The sequence below is a fragment of the Lupinus angustifolius genome, chromosome LG09 (genome assembly GCF_001865875.1).
Source record: "Lupinus angustifolius cultivar Tanjil chromosome LG09, LupAngTanjil_v1.0, whole genome shotgun sequence".
NCBI lineage: Eukaryota > Viridiplantae > Streptophyta > Magnoliopsida > Fabales > Fabaceae > Lupinus > Lupinus angustifolius.
The window spans coordinates 10680667-10704253 of NC_032017.1; the positions used below are offsets into that span (position 1 = coordinate 10680667).

At 35.5% G+C, this 23587-nt stretch overlaps 1 long non-coding RNA gene across 1 annotated transcript in view; it reads left to right on the forward strand.

Annotated features, from left to right (window-relative positions):
• LOC109356074 overlaps positions 1–10153 on the forward strand; it is a 12673-nt gene extending 2520 nt beyond the window's left edge. The window contains exons 2-4 of the long non-coding RNA XR_002108703.1: positions 1143–1149; positions 1203–1206; positions 10142–10153. This is a non-coding gene — a long non-coding RNA (uncharacterized LOC109356074). The remainder of the gene's footprint in view (positions 1–1142; positions 1150–1202; positions 1207–10141) is intronic.

The window sequence follows — 23587 nt, forward strand, 5'->3', positions numbered from 1 at the left end:
TATGCAAAATATGGAGCATTCCCATAGAAACTGAGTTTCATATCTTCAATTTTTTTGAAGAATCTGATCCAAGCTTCAACATATAATCCGCCAACATAATTCCCTTTCTACAAATATTAGTTTTGCGAGATAATAGAGGGGGCCTAAGAGAATAGTAGATGTCGACATTTCAGCTCCTAAAGGAAACATCAGTCTTATCTTTTTAAGGTGCATTTATGTCCATATAAGAGTATATTCTAGCAAACCAAGGGATACTCAAGTAGCTTTTTTATCCTAACAGGGGATTCATTCGTGAAAGCAGTTCTAGCATATGCCTTTTCCTTCTTTCAAAGATTGGATTTAATAGCTGTGGATTCTGTGCATCCATTCAAAGATTGTACATTCAATTAAGAATGAAGTATGTGAGTCTTTATTCTAAATAAATATTAGAGCGAGCCCTATCAGTCCAATAAAAAGACAAGCCATAGAGGCTTCCTATTAAGTAATATTTCGCTAATATGGGCATTTGAGGATCCCTTTCATACTATATATATATAGATATTATAGCATCTTATTTTAGGCATCTTTCTTCTAGTCTCCTGCTCGTACATTAACAAGGGAAGTTGTCCTTTAAAGAGCGTATTTGAAAACAACAGTCAAGGAATCAGTCCCAACAGCGTCAACATTAACAAAGGATATTGTAACAAGCAAATTGGTTACTCCACCAGCTACTCCTCACAACCGAGTCTGGCTATCTTCCAGAGACTGATATCCTTACTTAGCTACCCCTAATATGGCTACTCTCACTTTGGTTATGAAATCTCGACGCGCTACCACCACTTTATTTAAGAAAAAACTAAACTAGAGCTGGAAGAGTGGGAACTGAGATTGCACCAGTGTCAAGTCATCGGAAGAATAAAGGCATTCCCGATAAAACAAAGAAGCCTTTTGATGGAGCTAGCTATATCCTAAAGCTCTTTATCCCGAAGACGAATGGGACTTTTCCCCACTCATTCGGGATAAATTCTTTGGGAGCCGACAGGTGAATCGCGAATATTCTCTTAATACATAGCAAGCAAGATGTGCCACCCGCCTTCACCGTCAAATTAATACGTGGAATTTAAGGGAAGAATTCGATTTCCCTCGCTACCTCTGAACGGAAGGGCCCCCGTCATGTAGTAAATATGTATCATATCATACAATACATGAGGAGAGAGAGTAAGGTGGGTCTCTTCTCATTAGGCCCGCTTGGACATTGAATCGGTTATGATCTTCGCTAAAAAAGTAAGGCCTTACTTGACGAGTAGAACTTAGTTACCCGCTTATTGGGATCTGAAAGAAGCTTAATTTCTTTGCTTTCTTTGTTTCAACCCGGGTCTGGGAAGAAAGGAGCTAACTGTATTCTTACTGCTAGCAATCAATCATTACAGCTTTTTGCATAAGGGAAGTAAGATGGAAGGCCAAGGGCCTAGATGAATGTTATTCGACTTGAATGATTTAAATTTAGTCGAAATTATGTTGGTGTTAAGTCTACCGAGAGCGTACTCGTACTATAGCCTGAGGATGGACGTAGTTCAGGAGAGCAAGGAGGAATAATTCTATCAAATGGCAAGGAGAAAGGAGTATTTCAAGCATTTCAAGGAGGACTATTTCAAGCCATCTAGTTCCATTCCTTCGCCTTTTCAGGCAGTCTTCGTACCATTCCCGGGTGAGAATATAGATGACCAATGCGAGTAAGGGTATCAAGTTATATACGATGTTTTTTTTTTAATTTTCATGGAACCACTCTTCTGAGCCTGTTCTTATGGGATTGGGGTCCCTCTTTTTGCTGTGAAGGGTTAGCCCCGTAAGTCCATCTCTGTGGAGTTCTCTTGCACTTATAGCTCCTTTCATATTGAAAACCCTAATTGTTTTATTTATAAAAAAACCATATAATGGGCTGTTAACCCAGTCTTGGAAGTGCAATATCTTTTTTAAACCCTGAACTTAAGTTCCAAGTAAAACGTGAACAGTGTGTGAGTGGCTGTGCAAACCCACTTTTTTACTTGGAAGTGTGTAGTTGAGATATTTTGCTATTGTGATTTATGAGTTTGTTGAAAATCCTAATTTTTTATTTATAAAAAAACATATGATGAGTTGTTATTAACCTAGTCTATTAAGCCCAATGTCTTTTTTAACACATGAATTTGATTAAAACGTGAACAGTGTGAGTAAACCCCAATTTGTTTACTTGGAACTCTTGTAGTTGGTTATTTTGGTACTATGATGTGTGAATATACTATGTTTATTATTATTAATATATATATATATATATATATATATATATATATATATATATATATTTATTTATTTATATGTAAAATCTTACTATCCGTGTTACGATCCTATGTTTACGATCTTTAGTTGTCTTCCCAATCCTAAGTAAAATTTCAATTTTAACTACCTTGGATACGTTACAATAATTTCTAGTGTTGCTTCTTGTAGTTTTGAATCAACTCTTGCTTTATCATATGAGAAACACCTTAGGATAAGATTCTTTCTTATTTGCTATAACTCATTCATATAGGTGAGTGTGAATCACCAATTACTCTTTTTTTCTTTGTTCTTCTTTAACTTAAATTGTAAGTGAAAACATTGTTCGGTCCTTATAGGGAACCATTTCGCAAAAGAACCATGAATTGATATAAAAGAACCGCGGTTATCTACCAAACTAATATCTATCCACAATGATTAACCCCAATCTAATATTTAACCATTTTTTTTTATCCATCTCTTCTGAGCACCTTCAAATTTATATACATGTCTCATAATTACTCTTTAGCACAGCAAAGAAACTACAGCCAAATATACTAATAAAGACAAACAGTAAGCTCTATTTCCCTGTCTAAATAGACTCTCTGTAGTTTATTTTAGCCTTTGATGCTCTTGAATCAATTGTTACAATTCCTGTAGGTATTCTCTATTCATATATTTTTTATGCTAGAACTTGAGAATTAGACTATATATTCCCAACCAAGGTGTAAGTCAACTACAATGATCTTGAAATAACAGTTTTTTGAACTAGAATTAGTGTAATATGCCCATAAAGAGTTCTAGGCGCTGCAGCACAAAAATATTGATACTGCTCATTGTTTTAGACTGGTTGAACGGGTGATGCCTACTATGAATCGGATAAAACTTAATGTTGATGGAGGTTTATGGAATTATCTCTCCGTATTGGCTTTGGTGGAACTATTCGATACTAGAAGAGGATGGATGGGTCATGGCTGTTGCAATTCTTTAGTTGCTCAATATTTGGGGTTAATTTATGTTTCGGGGGAACATAGGATAAGTTCAATTTAGTTCTTAGAGACTCGCTCGAAAGTGGAAAGCCTCAGATGCATAGCTGTATCTTGTGACTCCCATCTTTCAAACTATGTTCATGTGCAATGCGCCCTGGTTTGTCAAATAAAAAAATTCTATGAATGTTGTGGTTTTATCCATGGAAAAGAGGTGCTTTTTTTTACATGCTTTATATCCATGTGCTAGAGAGCATGTGATACTGCTATTTTATGTTGTGTTTTTTTTTTTTCAATTCTTAAAATTTCGCTAATAATGGTTGTAATATTTTTTATTATGATCTTCCATCTCGAGGACTTGATGCAAGCAATTGTGATTCATTGGAAGTTTCCAAAATCAATCCATCCAAGCCATGCAATTACTTGGCCTCACCTATATAATGGTTTTACCTAGAGAGGTGAACATGTTTCTCGAGGTTTGCACCTTGGCTAGCTATTACCTTCTAAAATTGTGTTTTGTATGTGTAACGTAATCACCCATTCTTATTACTTACTCAACATTACAATTATGTGTGACAGGAATTTGCTCTACCTAAAGCAAAATTTGATGTGCTACATGGAGTCAAATTCCATCATGGTCCATCCCTCAAAAATATGTGTCTTTTGCAAAAATATTGGTTCCTTATCATTGCCCTCCAACTGAATGGGTGGGATTTGCTTTGTGTCTCCTTTAAGTTAGTTGACTCATGTAAGGAGTGCAATGGTCGAGAACAAGCGAACAATCAAATATTAAAAGAGAATGGAGAGAAAAAATAATAACATAAAAAATTTGTTAACGAGATTCAGTCAATTTGTGCCTACATTATTAGGAGTGTGAGCGACTACCACTATGTATTAGAGAATAAAGATTTGTGTTTATGACTATTGTTGTTGAAATATATTTTAAACTATATTTTGGTATTTGGGTTGATATTGTATTAGACTAGTTATAGTTAGAGTTAGTTTTAGTAGTTTTAGTTAGTTAAGCTTTGTTTCCATATATATAGTTTACTTTCATTGTAAAATATGATTTACTCATTTCATTCAATACTCAAATCCAATAATTCAATGAATGAAATTCATATTCTCTTTATGCTCTTGATTCTTAACTTGATATCAAAGCATAATTATTCTTTTGTCAGCTTCCATTTATAGCTCCATCATTCCAAGATTCAACAAAGAATCATCATGATTCTCATTAGATAAAGAGCATGTTGGTTCTTCTTCCTCATCTCAATACCCAAGGCTGAGAAGAAGTCATTGGAGAAGTTATCACCGGCAGAGAAGAGACCCAAGGATGGAAAGAAGCTCCCAAAGGAAGGTAGTGTTGTTGTTGACAAGAAGAGCTTGGAAACATACAAGATCTACATCTTCAAGGATGCAACATTGCCATTTTATATTCTCCAATTAAGTTTCAACTTTGTTACACATATCAAATTTCAACAAAGGGCCATGATGGCATTTAGTTCTTCTTGATTTAGTAATGCATTATCACCATCAGGTGGAATACTTTCAGTGTTCAAAGGAGGATTGAGGCATCTTTGATGAAAAGCATGATTGCATGAGGCATGAGCCATCACATAATTCAATCCAAAAGCTTCAACAATTACTTTCTTTTCTTTATGGGTCTTCTTTTTCTTCTTCAGGGTGGTTCGGTTTGGAAGAAGGTGTAGGAGCTATTATTGCCGGTGAATCTTGATGGTGAGCGCAACTCCATGCCATTTAAATGGTGGTTTCCTTGGCTGGTGTCATTGTTTGTGGTGGCCAACGTGGTATTGTTCATTACCGCTATGTTATCTTTTCAGACCCTCAAACATAACCCTCTCCCTGGTCCTTCTTCACTCACATTAGAAAACATGGGTGCCCTACAGGTGAACAAAGTTTTTCATAGACATCAGGTGTGGTGGTTATTCTCTTGTATATGACTGCATGGTCGGGTTGTCCATGTGCTTGCCAACATGTTTAGCCTTAGTTCTTGTTGAAATTTGCCTTTAGCAAGAATTTGGATTTGGGTATTTGAGAAAAAACTATATGGTTAAGAGCTTGTAAACATAAAGAAATATTTGGCAAGAAAGCTTCTTTATACATTTGATGTTTAGACATGAGTCAAAATACTTCAACAAAGCATGTGACACTTTCCAATCTGATTTATGTATGTCCTGTCTAGTTTTGGAGGAGTTTACAATAGTATTCATTCATACAATCTTTATTCATACAATCAAGTATCGTAGAAGGTTATTCTCGTGCACTATTTGGCTTACTAAGAGTCATAACTTTCAATGCACTATCAACTCTACTTTCCTACCACCAATTTACGTCCACCTCATTTCTTTACTACTCTATTTTTTTTACCTCTCTCATTAAACATATAACATTATTATAGTGTGTATTTTACATCATTGAAGTTACATATTATGATCGAGATTCTGATCCATTTTTCTCCCTCTCATCCATTTTGGTTGGTTTGCTTATGTCAAGTAGATGGCTAAGTATTGAATGATTAAGCTTATGTCAAATAGATGGTTAAGCGTTGGATAAAATTGCTTCTGACAAGAGTGGTTAAGCATCGTCATTGCTTCATATTCAAATTCCAAGGCTTGGAGATAAGGATTCACTCACCAGCTAGAGGAGGTATTATAGTATATCATCGTGTTAAACACAATCGTTTCAATCTTGAAATGCATGATACATTGCAGCTTGAGGGGATGTTGAAATATATTTTGGTATTTGGGTTGATATTGTATTAGACTAGTTATAGTTATAGTTAGTTTTAGTAGTTTTAGTTAGTTAACATTTGTTTCTATGTATATATAGTTTACTTTCATTGTAAACTATGATTCTATCATTTCATTCAATACTCAAATCCAATCATTCAATGAATAAAATTCATATTCTCTTCTTGCTCTTGATTCTCAATAATTGTTGTGCAACAAGGACTTTCGCTGCATCAATAATTGGTACTAGAGCCAATTGATATCTCAGATGAATTTTAACCCAGATGTCAAATTTGAGGTGGGGAAGTTCGATGGAACTATTAATTTTGGATTGTGACAAAAGAGAGTTAAAGATGTGTTGGCTCAACAAGTTCTATTGAAGGCGCTGTGTGAGAATAAACAATGTGATTTGGATCAACTTGATTGGGAAGAGTTGATGGAGAAGACTACGAGAACCATAATGCTTTGTCTATAAGATGAGGTGATGTACCATGTTATGAATTTAACATCACCAACAAAGGCATGAGAGACATTAAAGAAGCACTTCATGTCCAAGTTTTTGACAAAAAAAATGTATTTGAAACAAAGACTCTATGACCTGAAGATGTAGGAGGAAACTGCTTTACAACAATACCTCAAAACTTTCAATCAAGTAAGCAATGACTTGTAGAAACTTGATGATGAAGACAAGTCAACAATTGTATTATTTTCTTTGTCCTATTCTTACGAGCACTTGGTTACAACATTGACGCATAAGAAGAACTCACTTAAACTGGATGGGATCATTTTTGCACTTTTGTCCGGTTAAAGAAGATAGAATGTAGGGGAAAGGTATAAGGGTGATGGTCCGCACGTGAAAGGGAGCCATAAAGTTCATGTGTTCATACAACATCAGAAGATAGCCTGAAGACACTAGGTAAGTGATTAAATATGCTTGAGTACTCCGGGCATAACCAGGGCGCCAGATTTGGGGTATACAAAAGGGACTACTTACCTCTTAAAAGTGCACAAAAAGAGCCGAGTTGGTTGAGATGCAAAAAGATGTGTGAGATTTTGAAGGCCTTTCTCAACCGAGTTAGTGGTTTAGAAAGTAACAATCAAGAGAAAGAAACTAAGGGACAATGTGTTGGTCCTAGCATCAAAGATAGTTGCATACTTGCTACTGATATCATTCTAGAGGTAAAGTCATTGACCAACTTTCTTATGTTTGAACTTGTACTGATGAGTAACTAATATGTTTGAATTGATATTTTAGGGTGTCAACACTTGTCAATTATAAATGGATATCCTATCAAAGCGCTTAATTGGTATTGGTAACATGCACAACTTCCCATATACTATGTAACCTAATGCATATCTCCACGCCAATCATGTGAAGGTTGAAATTGACGTTGTAGTAGATGGTGATGCATTGTTGTCGATACCAATTAAGGATACAATTATAGTTGGGGTGCTATAGGTATTGAAAGTGCAATGTGTCAAGAGTGCACTTATGTTTGCCTATGTTTTGATGGAGACAAAGGACTTAGTGAAAGCTTAAAGACAACTCAACAAATCAACATGTCAAAGATTCAAAAGCTTCATGACTAGACTAGAGTCTTAGATGTGTCTTAGTTATTGAGTCTAGGTTAGGTAAACCTAGATGCAAATCTCACAAAGGCTAAAAACTATCATATCATTTACATGAGACATGTCATCTAGTTTATTATATGTTCATGCATTAATCATACATGTTATTTGTGCATTTTAGGCATAATATAAAGGTAAAACATGTATAGTTGATAAGCATAACATATATACAGTTTACCATTGCTAGGTCTTGAGAGTAGGAGTGAAGGATAGTCAACTAGTATAATTTGTTAAGTTATTTTACAAATTGACAACGTTTATCAAATAAATTAAGAGAAAATATTATATGCATTAATAATATAATTTTTAAACTATCAACCTGGCATTATTATTATGTTAATCAATCATTAATTATTAATAAAAATAATACACTTCAATAATGAATTATAAATCAATCGTGTAAAAGTCTTTACTTTAAGAGCATAAAAATATTTAACTCACAAATTAAAAAAATCATTTTAAGAAGTAACACTAAATAGTTATTAAATAACCAACACTATTTATAGAACATAGTGCTTCTATTATGAAGTGATAAATAAGTGGTTATAATAAAGGAGTAACACTTAATTACATTTATAATCTCTCCAATATAACATTTTAAATTGAAGGTTTTTTAAGGTGATAAGTTGATGAATATTTTAGTTTTCCTACTATAAGACATGATAACATTTTTAAATGAGTTAGTGGGTTTATTTGATATTTAATTACTGTCGAAGTCATCGGTAAAAGATAAATAATCATACACATATCACAAAAAATTTATACATATGAAAATTTGTTTTATTATATTTAAGTCACTATATTTATGGTTTTGTTGTCTCAGTATAGGTTGTAGTTATAGGAGTTGGGAATGTTGGTAGAAGTCTTTAACTAATACTTTCAGATTTTGTCCGGTGTTATCGCTGAATCATGATTTTATTATACTTACAATTTTATTTCATTAGTATAAGACTTACTGATAATACTGAATTTGGTTGATGAAAGACCTAAACCTATATCCACAATCCTACACCTATGACATTATTCCATTACAACATGTTTTAGTGATGGGGGACAACCAATTTTGTTTAGCCCATAATACTTTTTCAACAAAATAATGACAGATAAATAATATAAATATTTTGTGTATTTTCTATCGAATAATAATATTGTTTAGGTATCTCAAAGTATCTATATTATTCCTCAATTCCAAATCACCCACAAACCCTCTTTCTCTTTGGCAACCACTTATTCCCAACTAGCCCACTGAACCTCACAAAAAAGGAGGCAAATTCCTGTACCCATTGGTATCCCCAATGGTGTACCAAACCAATCAAAATGTGTCACTTAATTAAGAATTTTTTTTTATAAAAAACAAAAATTAATATTTTATATTATTTTAAGAAATGTTATTGATAAGGGACATGAAAACATGGTATTTTTTGGACAGAAGATCTTGTCCCACAAAAACAACATCAACAACCACTAATACAACATCAACCAGAAAAAGGCACTAGCATCAATATCTTCCTTTTTTCACCCAACATCCTTCATCATAAAAACAACCTCAACAACCACTAATACTCTTCATCTTCATTCATCACTACAATGTATAATACAATTCTTCTTATCGTCACTGTTTGCATTTTTATATGATACTCCTATAGTTAAAGTCCCTTCACCTCTCCATGCATCTATAATTATCCTTTTCTTGTTAATATCACATCCATGGACCCGCTTGTTTTGGCAATAAGTGAGCAATTTTTGTTCTTTCCTACTTTGGTTAATAAGAGGTTGGATATTATGGAAAAGGTGATTGAGACAATGTATCAAACAATGGTGAAAGTGCAACCTGGGCTCACCATGAAATTGTTGTTGAAATCATGGCACACATTTGGTGCAATCTTCAAAGAGATAATAGGGTCTACTTCTTTTGACCATAAGTATGGGAAAACTATTCTCATTTCTCCACCTCTTCTCATAACCATACATCCATCTTCATGAATGATCATGCTACTTCACAAAATAAAAACTAGCACAGCACAAATAATGCCACTCATCAATAACTTGTTTTACTTAGACAATATTGACCATAAAAAATGCAATGAGGAGTCCATAGTTCACTGCCTCAACAAGATTGCCTCTATCAAACATGTTTATGACAATGTTCTTCTATTTGCGTTAATAGTGATGCATAAGGTGGGTAAGGAGGTTAGAATTAACTCAAATCCACACTCCCTTCTATCATCATATCTCCATTTCTCCAGCCATAATGTCTCTCCCTTCTAGCAGAATGATAAACCTAAGAGAAAGAAATGGGGAACAAATCAAGAGAAACCGTGTTTGGACCAACTATAATAGAATGTGCCGAGTCAACTCAACCATGGTGGTCGTTTCCGAGTTTAAACCAGAACAACTGGACACAATCCTCACAACCTTCACCATACCTCTCATCGGCTTACGTGACCGCCATGTATTCACCGTGAGATGTCGGAGGGCTCGTCGGCGAGACAACCGGAGAAGGAGTCCGGGTCGGCTCTTGCAACTCCATCGATGGACAACAGGACGACCCCGAGGCGTAGTGATGCCAACACTCTTTGATGTCCCATCGCGGCCAAGGTTGCAGCACCGTTGGACACCTTTCTCCACCGACCCGAGGTTGCGTGGCTCGTGAAGGGTGGGGTGGTTCATAGCTCTTCGTTGGGGTTTCTTCCTCCATTGATGAAGTTGTCGGCACTGTTCAAGAATAGATGTAGTCATCATAAGGATTTCAACCCCATTGGCTTTTCCCCAATTTCCATTTATTGCCATGACAGGGGTGACTCTTCTTAACCCTCATTTCTAATCTTTCTTTCATTTTAATCCCATCATTCTACCTTTTTCTATTTATTTATTTTCATTTTAATCATTTAGTTTTAATTCTTGCGGATTCCATTTGTTACTCTTAAGTTTCTAATTATACTTCAAGTTTGTTTAACTAACATGAATCCCACATTAACAAAAATTGAATAAAAATATTTTAAAGTAAATCCAATAGTGAGGTTACAACTCGTATTGTATATTTCTCCTCGTTTCAAGCCGAAAACTGGTTGTAGTCACTTGTACTACTTCTGTTATCTATTAGAGTGAGAAGAGGGTAAGCAATTAATGTTGACTCTTCGTTTAATTATTTCACTTCAACTAAGCTCACGCAAATTTCTAAGCTTTATTTTTGACAAAAAATAATAATCATAAACATTTTAATTATTTTGGGATTCAATAGCGAGGTTACAACTCGTATTGTATCTTTCTTCTCGCTTCGAGCCGAGAACCGGTCGCGGTCACTTGTACTGCTTCTGTTATTTATCGAATTGAGAAAAGGGTAAACAATCAATGTTGACACTTCGTCTATTAATTCCACTTTAAACAAATTTCAAATTTTTTAATCAAACGAACTTACCAATTTTTACAAAAGAACTACGTAGTCTTGATTTCTCTATTGCACCCGAGGATACGTAGGAGCAATATGAACTTGTCAGACACAAATAAAAAATATAAAAATATTTTTTTTAAGTAATTTAATTTAAATAAATTAAGGGTATTCAATTTATGCAATTAGTTAAGGTACCGTTTTATTATGTGCGAATGAGGTGCTAATATCTTCCCCAATTCGTAATCGACTCCCGAACCTGGATATCAAAAATCCAAAGACCCAATGTGATTGGACTTTAAATATTTTTCTACATTATAGTGGCGACTCTAAGAGGTCGGGTAGCCGAAAATCGGGGCGTGACAGCTGGCGACTCTACTGGGGATTTTTTTTAGAGAGTCAGGCTCAATACCACTTTTTGCATGTTTGTTTTATATCATTATTCCTTTTTGTTTACGCAAACATTTGTGTGCATTTTTATTTGTTTATTTGTTTATGTATTTTTTTCCCGAGTGAGTTAATTATTTTGAATGTACTCACATATTTCACATGGTGCTTTTGGGGGTGGATTTATTTTAAAGTCTATATGTGTTTCCTTACACACTCACTTGGTACACTTGAGTTGCACACACATACGCCCTATGCCCGGGTGTTAGAGATTAAGATTGAGATAGGGGGACATTTGCTCTACCGGTAAGTGACCGTGTGTCACATTGGGTATTGGCGTGATGGACCACTCAGATTGTTCCCATGTATTGTGAGTTGGCCGCTTGGGGAGCTAGTCTCTTCTCGTAACTAGCCCATGATATGTGGTTTCCTTTCTTTTTAAGATTGAATGCAATCTGGAGACCTTTAGAAGTCTAGAGCTTTATCGAGTCCAATTTAGACAAGACCTAGCACTCCACCATAGGGTTGCGACTTTTCGAATTTCCAAAAAACCTTATAGTTATACCTTATTTGGTAAACGAGAACCTTAACTTAATTATGTATGTTATCATTATGATGAATAGGGACTTTTGGTCCTAAAAATGTGTTCATGCCTAAGTGTTATGAGGATATCATTGCACTTTGATGTCTTTGTGCCACAAGGACGGCTTAATCTACATTCCCTTCGGTGGGTTCAACGCCCTAGGGATAATTTTTCTTCCCTTCGATGGGCTCAACGCCCTAGGGATAATTCTCATTTCCCTTCGATAGGCTCAAAGCCCTAGGGATATTTCTCATTTCCCTTGGATGGGCTCAACGCCCTAGGGATATATCTCATTTCCCTTCGATGGGCACAACGCCCTAGGGATAATTTTCATTCCCTTCGATAGGCTTGGTGCCTTATGGATACTTGTCACTTCCCTTCGATGAGCTCAATGCCATGGGGATAACGTTTCTAGCATCTTAATGAGTTTGGAGTTTAAACGTTTAACTTATTTTCATGCACCCATGCATAAAATCATGCATTCATTTGGAAAATCTAATCATTCAAACATCCATCCGACATATATATCAGATATATTATCTAAATATTCATAAAAAAATTATCATTCAAACATTCATTAAACATCATAATTCAAGCATTTACAATACATTCATCATTCATTCATGTAAAAAAGAAAAAAAATACATCATTCATTCATGAATTCATACATTCATATACTTAAACAAAAAATTGTAATTCAAACATTACATTCCACACATCATTACACCATAAATTGCATACACCAAGCATTATAAAAAATAAGTCTATTCATTCACACAAAAAACATACATACATTATTCATGCATCATCCTCCCATTTCTCCATACACTTCATACCCAAAATTGTAACATGCATTTCATTATCCATTGCCAAGGGCACTCATGAATTAAAATTGATTTCAAAGGTGATATAATTGGACCTGACTGAAGCGATCCAGAAAGAGGAAATAAATCAGTGGCCCAAATTGATACACCAACCTCAGAAGCTAGTTTGCGAATTTTTTTCCATATGGAGATCCCAGTTGACCGAGACAAGCCCAATCACCCTAGCACTCCCTATGATCGAGAGGAAATAAATGACATACAGAAAAGAATCAGAGCCATGGAAGAAGCCAATTCATATGGTTTGAAGGATGTCAGTGACATATGTTTAGTCTCGGGTTTGGTTGTGCCACCAAAGTTCAAAGTGCCAGCGTTTGACAAATATCAAGGAACTTCTTGCCCTAAAGACCACCTGACTATGTATGCTAGGAAGATGACTCCCTATATTAGAGATGACAAGTTGTTGATCCATTTCTTTCAAGAACACCTAACTGGAGCTGCCACCACTTGGTACTTTGCGACTTGAACATTCACAAATTCAGTGTTTCAAGGATTTATGTGATGCCTTTGTGAGGCAATATGATTACAACGTTGATATAGATCCTGATAGGACACAACTCAAAAATATGATCAAGAAAGATGATGAAACTTTCAGTGAATATGTTCAAAGGTGGGCAGAAGTGGCCGCACAGGTTAAGCCCAAGATATCTGATGAAGATAGTGTTTCAATGTTCATCGACACTATCCAACCACCATTCTATAATACGATGTTGGGATGCGTATCTTTGGGATTCCATCAACTGATGACCATAGGGGAAAAGATAGAAAGTCGTCTAAGAAGTGGCAGAGGCGTGAATGATCCAACTCAACACATAACTCGAGATCAAACTACAGATGAAGGGATAGAAGGTGATTCATCATTCATCGACACCTTCAACCAACCTCAACGATATCATCATCTCCAACATCATTATATTTCAACTCACAATCAAGGAGGACCATCTCGAAAACGAAAGAGAAAAAGTCTTTATGATGTGATCCCTATGTCTTACTCTGAGTTGTTGCCACAACTTGTTCAGAGGGGTTTGTTAACTATCCTTCCCTTTAAGGAGGTGGTGCCTCCATATCCAAAGGGTTTCAACCCGAATGCTCATTGTATGTATCATGGAGGGACATCAGGACATCCGACAGAGGGTTGCAATCAATTAAAGGGCAAGATACGAGATCTGATTAATGACGGGTTGATCAAGTTTTAAGGAGATGAATTGGTTTGAGGAAGACATGAAACAAACTCCATTCGTGAGGAACTCACCCCAACCAAGTGTTATTTCTTTAGAACTATATTGTATTACACCCTCTTGGCTTCACCCTAGGGCTTTAGGGTTGCAAAATAAAGGGTGTCATGTTTTCTTCTTATGAATAAATAAGTTGTTTTTCATTGCATGTCTTTATAACAAGTATATACTAGTGCATTGATCTTGCAAATTTACCATCCCATAATCCATCTCACAAATCATATTCACCCAAACAAAAAAACAACAAAAACAAATTCATGCATTAAACTGAGATATAAGATTTAAAAAAAAATTGGAGGATGATGCAAATGTTAGACCAAAGTGGTGTGGATCCTTAAGCAGATTTTTTCAATGACACAAGGCTTCTTTGGTAATTCCCAAACACTAAGAAGATATCCTTAGTCACCCATTTGAGCCACAGACATTATAAAAGGAGATCTCTTTTGATTAACCCATAAAACATCGATAACCTGGGGATAGTAGCTTTTCTTCAGTTTTCTATGACATTGAATTATTAGGAAATAAATAAATTTTACATACATCATTCACCATATCTTACCCAAAGGATAAAAAAGGTCAAAATCCAAGTCATACAAAATTGTTCGTTTGGTCCAAGTGCAAAATAAAGTACAAAAAAATAAAAGCTCGCTGAGAACCTTCAATATCTCAGGCAAAATTTAGGCCAAATGAAATCACTATTAAAGACCTACAATAGAAATATTCACATCCTATCGGGTAAGGTTACGATGTTGACCTATCACATTACAAAAATCTGATAGAATCCTAGTAATTGAATGTCATGTTAGAAAACTATTGAAAATAAGACAAAGGAGATATGAGAAAGGAGAAATGGGTATGGGAAACACATATTTGAGCCTTATATCTTTTCTTGGAAACCCTTAGCCAGACCACGATACAAGCTTAAAAAGACCTTGTTGAGGATCGATTAGTCTAAGATTCACACCATGGCAAATAAACGCTGACTCCACTAAACTGAAAATTTGATAAAAATATATCATATTTAATGCATGAAATACATTTTCTTTTGAATATCGCTATCATAATTACCACGTTAATACTCAAACCCCAAATACAACTTCAATTCCTATCACCACTTATAGCCCAAACACTTAACCAAGTTTGCATGATCATTGTTTTAGTATTTCTTTTTAAAGGGTTGTGCGTGAAGTAAAAAACAAATATTAGACCAAAGGAGGAATAGTCACCCAAACTAGGGCAGTTTTTGGGATGATTCTTGTGGAAGTTCTCTCAAATTAAAGTCCACCAGGACAATTTGAATAGAAGGATAACTCCCAGTATCTCATATTGGGGCAATTTTTTGGGTGGGTCCCATTTTATTGAATCAAAAGGTTTTCATGAAGCCCCAAATTGGGACAATTTTACATAAGGGTCCTAAAAAACAAAAACAAAAAGTGTTAGGTTGAAAACCCGCTAGAGCGACCTAAGAAAAAGAGAGTGGTACTAAATCGAAAACCTGAAAAGGCGATTTAGTATCATTATAAAAAAAAAAAGAATTCCTGGCAGATACCTACATTAGGTTCTGAGCAAAAATTAGGGAAAGTTAAAGGAACACCCTTATACAAATGTCCATTATAGTTTAAGAAAACTGAGGCAATCAAATTATTTCCTCCGAAGGAAAATAAGCAATCACACTTCCATCTCTCAAGGATGAATTTCCAAACAACTTATATTGGGGCAGCATTATTGAGATTAATTGTTCTTATCAATACAACATTGGGACATCAAGCTATCAAGAGATCATCCCAGTCCGCAGTAGTTAAAAATGGGTTCACACTTCAGTCAAGCTCAACAAAATGAGACAAATTTATATATCAAAGACAATTCATGAGCGTACTAGAATATTGTTGCATGATTTGATTTCATTTCATTACATTCACAACTCATGCATGACATCATGACAAATATCACACATAACATACTCTCAAACACTCACTCATTACTTTACATTAATTAAATTCAATATTTCCTGGTCCTGTACCTCAACGAACAACTTAAGCTTTTCAAGTCCTGTACCTCAACGAGCAGCTTAAACTTTTCGGGTCCTGTACCTCGACGTGAATTTTAAGTTTTTCGGGTCCTCTACCTCGATTAGCATTCAAAATCAAGCTTTCCAAGTCCTGTACCTCGATGTGTAATTCAAACTTTTCGGGTCCTGTACCTCGACATGAATTTTAAGCTTTTCGGGTCTTGTACCTCGATGAGCATTCAAAATCAAGCTTTTCAGGTCCTGTACCTCGACATAAATTTTAATCTTTCCGGGTCGTATACGTCAATGTGAAAATTTAAACTTTCCGGGTCCTGTACCTCGATGTGTAATTCAAACTTTTCGGGTCATGTACCTCGACGTAAATTTTCAGCTTTTCGGGTCCTGTATCTCGATGTGAAAATTTAAACTTTCCGGGTCCTATACCTCGATGTGTAATTCAAATTTTCAGGGTCATGTACCTCGACCTAAATTTTAAGCTTTCCAGGTCCTATACCTCGAAGTCTACCTTTCCAAGGCATCAACCTGCATTCTTGGCTTTTACCCTTGTGTCCCCAAATTCTGGCAGCACACCAACCTGCATCTTTGGTATCACCTTTTAAACCCAAATTCTGGTAGTACATCAACTTGCGTCTTTGGTTTTAACTTGTCACTCCAGGTTTTGGCAGTACACCAACCTGCGTTCTTGGATTTGACCCTTATGTCTCCAAATTCTGGAAGTATACCAACCTGCGTCTTTGGTTTCACTTTTTCAATCCAAATTCTGGTAGTACACCAACCTGCGTCTTTGGTTTTAACTTGTCACTCCAGGTTCTGGCAGTACACTAACCTGCGTTCTTGGCTTTGACCCTTATGTCTCCAAATTATGGTAGTACTTTGTCAAGGAAATTTCTATGGACCTTAACAAAATTAGTATTCATTTCTTTACTGGTTACTGACCATGATATCTCACGAACCTTAGTTTGTTTGTTATCAGGTAAGCAACAAGTAAAGAGAGGCAGCTGTGAATACCCACTTTTGTCCGGTCCATTGGTCAACATTTAAAATAGACTCTAATGTATATTTATTAGAGTTATTTTGTGAAATATCGATATGTATGATGTTAAAGTTTGTGTATAACTTGTCATAATAAAAGTTTGACAGGCTGGAAGTTGGGCTTTTAAATTTAATCACCAATTCCTCATTTTATTGACCACTACATTTTTCATAACATTATAGGTCATTTTCTTTAATTTATTTTATTTTCAATAAAACTTATTATGGTAAATACTCATAAACTGATTTCTAAAAATAAAAATATGTATTAATATTTAATTCGAAAATAGGAAATATATAATAAACATATATGATTAAACTGAAGTAATAAACTGGTTTAAAATAATCCCTAAAATTTAAGTGGGTGTTGTTACCCAACTTTTAGTAGTGGAAGTTTTTGGCATTAAGTAAAGGAGAAAGTGTTGAGAAAAGGAAGAGAACAACACGTAAAAGTAGAGAAAATAGCAGGTACAAGGCAATTAAAAAGGGAGTGATAAAAGAAAAAGGACACAACAATGGAAAAGCAAGAATCTGGAGAAACCAAAAAATAGGCAAGAAGAACATAAAAGGGAAGGTAATACATTAGTCTTTTTGAAAGTTTAGTAGCAATTCATTTGGGATTTATTGCATCCATAAAAAATTCTCATACAATGTCATAATTTATGTGTCAATAACATTCATAAAAAACCTGCACCTCCATACAATAACCAGTAAAAGTTACAAACAGACATACATGTACAAGTTATAAACATTGAAAATTCATAAACACTTATCTTCCCTCTAATGAATGAACAAACAAAAAATCACTACCATCTTAAACCCCTCAAACAGAATCATTAACAACATATTCAGGAGAAGTTTAAGCCACTAGAATACCCCTCCAAGATCAGTTCTCATACCTCCGGTAAGACCTCCGTCAATCGGATCCGGTAATGGGTTCATAACCAATTCGGTCTCGCCTAGTAAATGGATGGTTGAATCCCCAACTAGTTACAGCAACCACTGTGTTACTATAGGGTGCAAGAAACCCCACCGTCATGATGACCGGAGAAGAAGAAAAAGAAGAGGTTGTCCAAGGATTCATCCTCCTCACGTCGTCGCTGGAACTACGGAGACTCCATCTCCGCTGCCAAGTCGTGTTCGGACAAAAATGCATGCTCCTATCGCCGCCAATGTCGTGAGCAGCACCACCGCTGCTGGCAAACCGCACCCTAGGCGCGGCGCCCCTCCTCGCGGTCGGGTTAACCCGAGTTTGTGAACCCGTAGCCAATACCGTAAGTGACTCTACTCCTTCCACCATTGTCGTCGTCCAAGTTGTGTTACTACCTCGCCGGAGCAGAACCCTTCATCCAGGACCTAGAGGCTGGCGACACAAAGCTGGAAGCTCTCCTCCTAATTCATAACCTAAAATGAAGACCTCACATTTCAATTCATTCTCATTTGGTAAGGGTTATCTTGGGCTGCCAACAAACTTAAAGCCCAATTTATTTTTATAATAATAATTTAATCTCATAGGCTGTGTATGCTAGGGGTGAGCATGAGTCGGGTTGGGCCAGGTAAGGCTTGTCCCTTACCCGATCCTAAATATTGATCGGGCTAATTATTGAACCCGAACCCGACCCTGTATTTGATGAGACCCGACATGTACGGATCCAATTAAGACCCGACTAAATTAGGACGGATCCGGGTTTGTCCTTTCTTTTAGAATATGGTGATGGTATTCACCAAATATAGTGAATGAGAAACAAGCAATTACAACACTTACCATGGCCAACAATATGACAATTTTGAATAAGTGACAAACAATAGCAACTTTTGAGAAAGCTACTGGAAAAATATAACATGTACAAAATATGACTCGTTATATTTAATTAGAAGCAAAGTTGAACCAAAAAATTCTCAAATAGGTGGGTGTCACATACCTCTAGATGATGTCAATATGAAAGGATGACATATTGATCCTAATCAATTCCCACATAACAAAGGATTCCCAATGAAGCTGCAATTATATATGGTTACATATCAGTTAAAATCTGTGAGAAATTGTTTACTGAAGGAACAATTCCAGAAAGCTTTTTGCAAGAGAAGTTCCTAAAAATAACATAAGCAAACCATTAGATTAGTTCATAAAATCTACTAAAGAGATTAGTATCAAGCGAAACAACCAGCTAAATGTCAAATACTCATAGAGACATAAGACTGAAACAATTGGTTAATTAATATGGAATCTCCCCACACAGATTATTGTTGTTTAAAATGCTAACATTCCGTTTAAGTAAAGACAAACTAATGAAATTTTTCAAGAAATTGATCATTAAAAACATCAATTTTAACATATGAGGACATCAATTAAAGGGCTATAGAACTTACATGATCTGTATGCTTCTAAGATTACCAAATTCAGTAAGAAAAGGACCATCTAGGTGGTTATGGCTCAAATTCTTGCATATATGTAAGAACGTAATGCAGAAAAAGAAAAGAAAAGATATTCACATCCATACCTGCCCAAGTTTTTGCTGCAAACATTGAAGTTGGCCATATTTTGTTTGAATCCAAACTTCATATATTGAAGTTAATCCTAGTTGATCAAGAGCGATGACAAACAAGTAATGTAAATCATTCATAAATAGATGAGCTATAGTATAAAGGGAGATAAATATATCACAAACAATTAGTTTAAATCATTATATATAGATCACTACAAATCACAAACATCAATCTTCATAATGTATTCTAAGTCAAGTGAGACTTCTATAGACCCACAAAATGCACTACTTTTCTAAGCCTTCTAACCCACTTTACATTCCAAAATGATGTCATATAGGTAGTAGTCATACACACAAAAGTTGTGTTTAACCTACACAAAAATAGAAGATAACTTCCAATTTACAAAACAAAAAGAAGTTGATATCAAGGCTGCCTATGACTCAAATTTCATGGTTGTTGTTCTTCAATTGCTCCATGTGACTCAGGAATCTTGCCATAAACATCTGCAAAACACAAAGCTGATTTATATGAAATAATCCATTTGTTTAAAATAATTAAATAATAGTAAAACAAAGTAGTAAACTAACCACAAATAATCTTCTCAGTGCTATCAAATTGATTAAAATCTTTATCATAAAACTTAAGGCCAACCGGGTTTATCTAATTTTGAGTGAAAATGAGATCTTCAACCATTTTAGGAGATAAAGAGCTGCGGAAGATATCAAGTACACGTCCACTGGTGCTAAAACATGACTCAGATGCAACAGTAGCATCCAGAATGGCAAATATATCACGAGCCATGACAGAAAGTATCCTATATTTTGAAGCATTTGTCTTCCACCAAGCCAAGATGTCAAAGTTATCTTCATCCTCCATAATATCTTCTGCCAAGTATCTCTCAAGATCAGTTTTTTCAGAATTAGTTTTTGCTCTTTTTTGCTTTTTCCAAGCTTTCTCCCTATTTTGCACCAATCTTAGACTTTTGACCCCTTAAGGTTCTCCTCCAATGCTGCATTGAGTGTTATTAGCGGAATCTCCACCATCTACCCTTTCCATATTTTCAGAAATTCATTGAGCATAAAATTTGTACAATTCCTCCGAGTTGTCTTTGACCAAATTAAGCATATTGGCTGCCAAATCTTCAATGCAAGTATCCTCTATACTCCAAGTGACATACTCAAGTTTGAACCGAGGATCGAAGACATTCCCAACAAACAACAAAGGGTTAATCTTTTTGACATTTTCCCAATACTTATCATACTTTGCTATCATAGAAAGAGCCATTGAACCAAAAAGGCCAGATTGATTATAACCCCATGAAGTCAAAGTAGCTTGTATTGATGCAATTTCACTATAGCATTTGCTTGAAGTCACATGCAGAGAACCAGAAAAACGTAAAGTCATTTTCTAAAATATTTCCAAAAATTGAATGAATATCCTAGCATGATTCCAATCCTTCTCTATAGGTGGACCACATTTTCTCTTCCCTTTGTCATCATCACCAAACCATTTTCGAAAATCTGATTCTTGATCATAAAGTCTATCAAATGCCTTCTCAAACTTCTCAGCATGTTCCAACATGAGGTAAGTAGAATTCCATCTAGTTGGAACATCCAAGCACACAAGGCTCTAAGACTCAATCAATTCAGCCTCAATACATTCTTTAAAGCTTGGAAGTCTTGAGGGAGAAGACCTAACATATCGCACGATATTCCTAATGCTATCAATAGAAGGTTGTTGTTCCTTTAACCCATCATTGACAATCAAATTTAAAATATGAGCACAACATCTCATATGCAAATATTTTCCACCACACACAAGCCCACCCCTTGCATCTAGTTTCCTTCGAATGTATGAAATTGCGCCATCATTGGAGCTTGCATTATCAACTGTAATAGTGAACACTCTTTCAATTCCCCATTCTCTTAAACATCTCTCAATTTCTCTACCAATGGTTTCACCTTTGTGGTTTTCGACTAGACAAAAATTCAAGATTCTTTTTTGTAGCCTCCAATCTTCATCAATGAAATGTGCAGTCAAACACATGTAACCTAAATTCTGGTTTGAAGTCCAACAATCTGTTGTCATACAAACATGATTGCATGACTTTGAAAACCAAGCCTTCAGTTTTTTCTTTTCATCTAAAAATAGTTGATAGAAATCCCTGGCAATTGTGAACCTAGATGGTACAACAAATCTAGGTTCTAGTCGGTTCATCATTCGACAAAACCCACGCCCTTATACAACCTTAAATGTCATTTCGTCACATATAACAAATTCAATCACAGCCCTTCGACAGTCATCTAAGTTATAGCCCATAGAATTGGTTCCATTTAAAACATCACCCTCTATAACGTTTGGCATAAAACTATCAAGTGTTCCTTTCTTACTCACTTTAGAAAATATGCATTGATGCTTTCGTTTCAAATGTTTGCGCATAGAATTTGTTCCATGTTTGTTTGGTTCACAAAAGTATGTGCTGCGACAATGGTTACACTTAGCCTTGTGTTGGCCCTTTGTCTCTATAAAAGGAAGCTTAGTGAAGTGATCCCAAACAACAGATTTCTTTTTTCCTTCGTCTTCATCTACCAACCTCGTTTTCCTGAGTTATTGTTGGTGGTTTTGTAGGAGGGTTTTGACTTGTGTCTACTATTGCGGGAGGGATTGTGTTAACCTCTTTGTTTGCCATTTCTTTTAGCTAAAAAATAACAAGCATCAGCTATGAAGAACATTGATTGATAAAACATGCGGTGGTAGACAAATAATGCTATTAGAAATTAGTGAACCATTAGATGGATGAAGTTGAATTTCAATGTGCTTAGGTTGAAATAATATGAAAACATATACAAACATCATGTAAATTCAAGAGTTGGAATAAGAAATTAAAGGAATGAGAAATACTTGGATGATATGAGGCAAGAACAATGTGAGTCTGTGAAGATATTGATGCAATCCCTAATAACACGTGAAAGTGAAAAAAAAGGAAGGAATGAGGAGTGTTCGTGGTTGATGGCTTGTTGCTAACTTGCTTTCACTATTTCACATGTTCTCCATTCTTCATTTCTTTAATGATAAAATAACCCTAAAGAATAATGATGAAGAAGATTTAGAAAGGAAGAAGTTGTTCCAAACTTTCAAGTTTCAACACTGTCACACGCCCTAAGCCCCTAACTTAACTTTCAATATTTGAATACTGGGCAAAGACTAAAGAGTATTGTATTTCATTTATATATAGTGCGGGCCGGGCCGGGTGACCCTAAGACAAGCCCAGACCCGTCCTGACCCGGTGATGTCCCATTTCAATTTTGTACGGGCCGGTCCCCTTTTAACACATTGTACCGGGACTGACCCGACCCGAATCAACCGGGTAGGGCTGGGTCTTGCTCTCCCCTAATGTATGCAAATAAAGATGGTTTCATCAGCGTGTTATTCTAAAGCCTGGTGATATAGTTAGCTTTCAAAGTTAATTTAATTCCAAAATAAAAGTATTTTAATGAGAACATAATAGTGAGGTTACAACTTGTATTGTATCTTTCTTCTCGCGTCGAGTCGATAATCGGTCGTGGTCACTTGTACTACTTCTGATATTTACCGAAGTTTTTAGAGGGTAAATAATCAATGTTGACTCTTCGTTTATTAATTTCACTTCAACTAAGCTCACGCAAATTTCTAAGCTTTATTTTTGACAAAAAATAATAATCATAAACATTTTAATTATTTTGGGATTCAATAGCGAGGTTACAACTCATATTGTATCTTTCTTCTCGCTTCGAGCCGAGAACCGGTCGCGGTCACTTATACTGCTTCTGCTATTTATCGAATTGAGAAGATGGTAAGCAATCATTGTTGACTCTTCGTCTATTAATTCCACTTTAAACAAATTTCTAATTTTTTAATCAAACGAACTTACCAATTTTTACAAAGGA